Here is a 6298-nt window from a genome sequence, read left to right on the forward strand (position 1 = left end):
ACCAAAACAAAACAGGATACAACTTAGGAGATTATCAGAGTCATCTAGGGGTAGAGACTTTATGAAGACAGGAAACTCAAAATATAAAGAAAAAATATACTTGATTACCAAAGAAACCTATGATAGACGTCAACGGACAATAATACATTAGGAAAATATACTTGCCATACATATGATAAAGAGCTAATATCTATAATATGCAAAGAAGTCTTGAAAACTAATTAGAAAAAAGACAAAAACAAGAGAAAATGAGCAAACACTGAATAGGCAAGTCTCAGAAGAGCAAATCCAAACAGCCAAAAAAACATGAAAGGTACTAACAGCCCAAGCAGGGGAGTGCAAATTAAGGTGATAATAAGAAATCTTTAAATAACAATCAAATAGAAAAAAAAAAAGGTGCTAACACCTACTATGAATTCTTTTTTGGAAAGCATTCTGTTACCTGTTAAAATTGTACCCCTTGCAGGAAAAATTTAAAAAATCTTTCAATGTAGCAGTCCAAGTCCTGGGAATCTGCCCCAAAGCAAGGCATGTGATTATATAATGTAATGAGTTCAAAGTCTTCTACTGCATTTACTGCAGCCTTGTTTGTAATGGCAAAAACCTGGAAACGAAGTAAATTACCATCAATATGTGAATGGCTGAATAAACTAGATCACCCATAACTGGGATTAGTAGGCAGCCTTGGAAAGCAGTTAATCCACCAGGTTGGTGAACATATTAATGTAACAGGAGGGTGATGCATCCTGACTCCACGGGTCAGGGTGAAGCTTCTGGGCTCAGGACTCTTCCAGACCTTGCCACCCAACGCATGTCTTCATCTAGCTGTTCATTTAAAAGTAGCCTTTAAAATAAATTGGTAATCATAAATATTGCACTTTCCTGAGTTCTGTGTGTCATTCTAGCAAATCATTGAACCTGAAGGGGGCTGTGGGAACCCCCGAATTTGTAGCCAAGTTGGACAGAGATGTGGGTAGCCTGGTGACCCGGGACTTGTGATTGAACTCCTTAACTTGTGGGGTCTTCCCCAACTCAGGTAATTCATGTCAGAAGTGAATTGCAGGGGACTTCCCTGGTGGTCCAGTGGTTAAGAATCCGCCTTCCACTGCAGGGGACCTGGGTTCGATCCCTGGTCAGGGAACTAAGATCTCCACGTGCAGCAGGACAACTAAGCCCACGCACTGCAACTACTGAGCCCCCAGCCAAAACTAAGACCTGATGCAGCCAAAAATAAATTAAAAAAATTTTTTTAAAGAATTGAATTGTAGGACGGTTGGTATCAGAGAATTGGTGTCAGAACATAAAGAGCAAGAAGTTTCAGGATTTCCCTGGTGGTCCAGTGGTTAAGACTCTGCCCTTCCACTGCTGGGGACAATGGTTTGATCCCTGGTTGGGGAAGTAAGATCCTGCATGCCGCAGAGTGCAGCCAAAAAAAAAAAAAAAAAAAAAGGTTTTGACCCCTACTTACTAATCCCTGGCATTTTCTATCTTTTAACTCTAATCTGATAGTTGAGAAACCCCAGGCCCCTGGCAAGATCAGGAGGTAGCATCATGCAGCTAGCTGAGCCTAGAGGGAGCAAATCCATGGCTGTTCACCACAACCAACCCCCCTCCACCCTGCATCCAGCCTTTGGAGAGCCCTGTACATGATTCCATTGCCCGAATTAGGAATAATAATATCTACGATGGAGTGAGCACACATGATGCACCAAGTACTTTTCATAACTTTTTTCCTCTGGAAAACCATGTTTATTTACAACTCCCAGTTAAAAGTAATTTGAACAAGGTGGGGGGATGGGTATTGGAATTTGTGAGTTAGCTACAGATTAGAAATAATAGCAAAGTAGTTATGTACAAATCACATATCTGGTAAAGGACTTTTATCCAGGGTCCCAAAACTCAACAATAATAAACAACTCCTGGGCTTCCCTGGTGGCACAGTGGTTAAGAATCCGCCTGCCAATGCAGGGGACACAGGTTCAAGCCCTGGTCTGGGAAGATCCCACATGCCGCAGAGCAACTAAGCCTGTGTAGCAACAGCTACTGAACCTGTGCGCTAGAGCCCCCGAGCCACAACTACTGAGCCCGGGTGCCATACCTACTGAAACCCGCACACCTGGAGCCTGTGCTCTGCAACAAGAGAAGCCACCGCAATGAAAAGCCCACACACGCTGCAACTAGAGAAAGCCCGCACGCAGCAACGAAGACCCAACACAGCCAAAAATAAATAAATAATTTTTTAAAAAAGAAAAGAAACAACTTGTGTGGTGATGGAAGTGTCAACTAGTTGTAATCATTTCACAGTATATATGTGAATCAAATCATCACACTGTATACCTTAAACTTACATGTTTTATGTCAATTATATCTCAATAAAGCTGAAAAAAAACCTATTTTTTAAAAGCAAAAGATGTTTTTTTAAATTTATTTTTGGCTACATTGGATCTTTGTTGTCGCGCGGCTTTCTGTAGTTGCGTCGGGGGGGGGGGGCTGCGGTCCGCAGGCTTCTCAATGCAGTAACTTCTCTTGTTGCGGAGCATGGGCTCTAGGCACACAGGCTTCGATAGTTGTGACACGTGGGCTCAGTAGTTGTGGCTCGCGGGCTCTAGAGCACAGGCTCAGTAGTTGTGGCACACGGGCTTAGTTGCTCCGCAGCATGTGGGATCTTCCCGGACCAGGGCTTGAACCTGTGTCCCCTGTGTTGGCAGGCGGATTTTAACCACTGTGCCACCAGGGAAGTCCCAAAGCAAAAGACTTGAATCCACACTTTACCAAAGAACTCACTTTATTGTGCTTTGCTTTACTGCACTTCGCAGATTGTGTTTACAGATTGAAGGTTTGTGGCAACAGTGTCAAGCCCGTCTGTTGGTGCCATTCTCCCAACAACATTCGCTCCCTTTGTGTGTATCTGTCACATTTTGGCAGTTCTCACAATATTTCAAACGCTCAACCAGGAAAAAGATACAACTCGCTGAAGGATCAGATGATGGCTAGCAATTTTATTTAACAATAAGGTATTTTTTAATTAAGGTGTGTATATTTATTAAAGACATAATGCTATCACACACTTAATAGACTATGGTATAGTGTAAACATAACTTTCATATGCACTGGAAAACCAAAAAATTCACGGGATTCCCTTTATTGTGGTGGCCTGGAACAGAACCTGCAGTATGTCTGAGGTGTACCTGTAGATGGTAAATAAGCACAGGAAAAGATGCTCAACATCATTAGTCATGAAGGAAATACAAATTAAAACCACTATGAGATACCACTACATATGTGTTTGAGTGGCTAAAATTAAACAAGACTGACAATACCAAGTGTTAGCAAGGACTTGGAGGAGCTAGAACTCAACTACCCTCCTGGTGGGAATGCAAAATGGTACAACCACTTTGGAACACAGCTTGGTAGTTTCTTAAAAAGTGAGAGCTTCCCTGGTGGTGCAGTGGTTGAGAGTCCGCCTGCCGATGCAGGGGAAACGGGTTCGTGCCCTGGTCCGGGAAGATCCCACATGCCGCGGAGCAGCTGGGCCCGTGAGCCATGGCTGCTGAGCCTGTATCTCTGGAGCCTGTACTCTGCAACGAGAGAGGCCCGTGTACCGCAAAAAAAAATAATAAATATATAAAAAATTTTTTAAAAAGTGAAATAAGGTTTAAAATAATAATTTTTTTAAATTAGAATTAAACAAAAGAGAAAAAAATGAAACAACACCTACCATATGACCCAGCCCTTCCACTAGAAAGCATTTACTCAAGAGGAATGAAAGTATATATCCACACAAAGACACGTACATGAATGTTCATAGCAACTTTATTTGTAATAAATAGTCCAAAACAGGAAACAGCCAAACGTGTATCAACAGGCAACTAGCTAAACAAACGGTGGTACATCCATATGATGGAATACTACTTGGCAATAAAAGGAATGACCATTAATACATGCAACAACATGGATGAATCTCAAAATAATGATGCTTAGTGAAAGATGCCAAATAAGGAGTACGTACAATATGATTCTATTTATATAAATTCTGAAAAATTCAAATTCATCTATAGTGACAGAAAACGGATCAGTGGTTACTTCGGGATGGGGAGGCAAGGAGGAACAGGAGGCCCTGATTACAAAGAGGAAGAAGCTTTGCAGGTGATGGAAATGTTCCTCTCGATTGTAATAATGGTTTCACTGGTGTGTATGTGTGAAAGTCATCAAATAGTACATTTTTAATAGATGCAGTTCATTGTGTGCCAATTATACCTCAGTAAAGCTGTTTTAAAAGAAGCAACAGAAGAAGGCAGCTAGAGGGACCTGCCCATAGCTTGTCACTGGAACATTTTCATTATCTCCACTTGATTTTATCATCTGGGAAAGGATTATGTTGCCTGTTTGATTTTGTTTTTTAAGCCATTACAGAGTTTTTTTAAGTGGTTACTTTAAAATATCTAAACTTACGTTTTCTTACTTTTTTTTTTTGGCTGTGCGGCGTGGCATGGGGGATCTTAGTTCCCAGATCAGGGAGCGAACCAGTGCCCCCTGCAGTGGAAGCACAGAGTCCTATCCACTGAGCCACCAGGGAATTCCCTCACATAGTATTTGATACATACAAAAGGGTGTGTGGAACCTTATGTGCATTAGGAACTGAGCTATAAATCGAATACTCATGAACCCACCACACAGCCTGAGAAGCAAGATATTACCAACACCTTTGCAAATTCCTGGGATCCTTCCTTACCCCATTCCCACTCCCCTCACAGGGGCCATCATGTGAATTTTGTGCTGTTTCTTCCCCTGATCTCCTAAGTGTTTTATCACACGTGCTTAAATCACCAAACAATAGATGGTTTAGTTTTGCTTATTTTTGCTATCATACTGTGTGTCATTTTATGCAATTTGCTGTTTTCACTCAGCATTACATCTCTATGATTCATCTGTGTCATTGCATTATGTGTACTACAATACTTCCAATCCTCCCTATACCCTGCAGATAGACTTAGGACATGGTCTACCTGGGGAAAACACAGCTCAGCAAACTCATCCAGTCCAGGGGCCCAACTCTAGGGCCTCCTCTTCACAATATCACGCTCATTCCTTCACTCAGAAAGCATGATTGAGGGCCTTCTGTGCACCAGGCAGTGACCAGGCACTGGACATACCACTGTGAGCACGGCCGATGCCCTGCTGTCTTGAAGCACACATTCTGGTTGTCACCTCTCACCTTGACCCTCACTTGACTCGGCTATGGGCCAGCTACCCGAACATCCTGGGGTGCCCTAGCCTCTTCCGCTGACCCACGGGATGGCTTACAGAGGCTGATCTGACCCATCCCAGAGGCTTCTGCCCAGGGAGGGCAGTGTGACAGTAGTTGTCACAAGGACAAAGACAGCCAGCTCTGACCCAGCAAGGCCACTTCCGGGAATTAATCCTACGGGACACTTGAATACCTACACAGTGGCAATGGCATAAGAGTATTTATTGCTGCATCATTTGTAATAGCAAACTAGTAGAAACAACTGAAATTTCCATCAATAGGGATCTAACTACAGTTAATTCACATTAGTTATGGGAAACCCATACAGTGGAATACCAGCTATAAAAGAACAAAGTGGGAGGCACTGATCATGGAAAGCTCTTAAGGACAGATTTTTTTTTTTTTTTTTGGCCACTCACTCAGCTTGCGGGATCTTAGTATCCCGAGTAGGGATCGAACCCGGGCCCTCGGCAGTGAAAGCACGGAGTCCTAACCCCTGGACCGCCGGGGAATTCCCTCCAGGACAGCTCTTAAAGGGCAAGATTAGAACAGTGTGTGGAATATATTACCGTGTATGTAAGAAGCAGGGAAGACTAAAGCATACCATTACTTCTTAAATATGCATAAGTACTTCCAGAAGTTTATAAGTAACTGGGACCCGAACAGGACACTTCTCATTGTATTTACTTTGTATTTTTTTAAAAATTGTGTACCTATGGCCAAGGGCTACCTATTAAAAAACATACAGATAAAATAACAATTTTGGTCTTTCAGTGCATATTCCCTGGCCTCTTGGCCTTCCTTTGGCTGGTGGCCAGACTCTGCTGGCAGCAAATATTTTTTCAGGGGCCCCTGCTTTTCCCAGGCACCCCTGCTTTGGCACATTACATTCTGACACCCCCCAACCCTCCTTTAGAGTGTTGGGGCAACCTGCCACAAGGTGGCACTGTCTGCTGCCTGCTGCTCTGTGGGCTGAAAGTCCTCTCCAGGTAGCTGGGGTCAAGGGTCAGGGGTCTCTGTCCACGGAGCAGCCTGGTCAGTGCCTGGGGC

Source organism: Grampus griseus (assembly GCF_964374135.1).
Source record: "Grampus griseus genome assembly, chromosome: 8".
Classification (NCBI taxonomy): domain Eukaryota; kingdom Metazoa; phylum Chordata; class Mammalia; order Artiodactyla; family Delphinidae; genus Grampus; species Grampus griseus.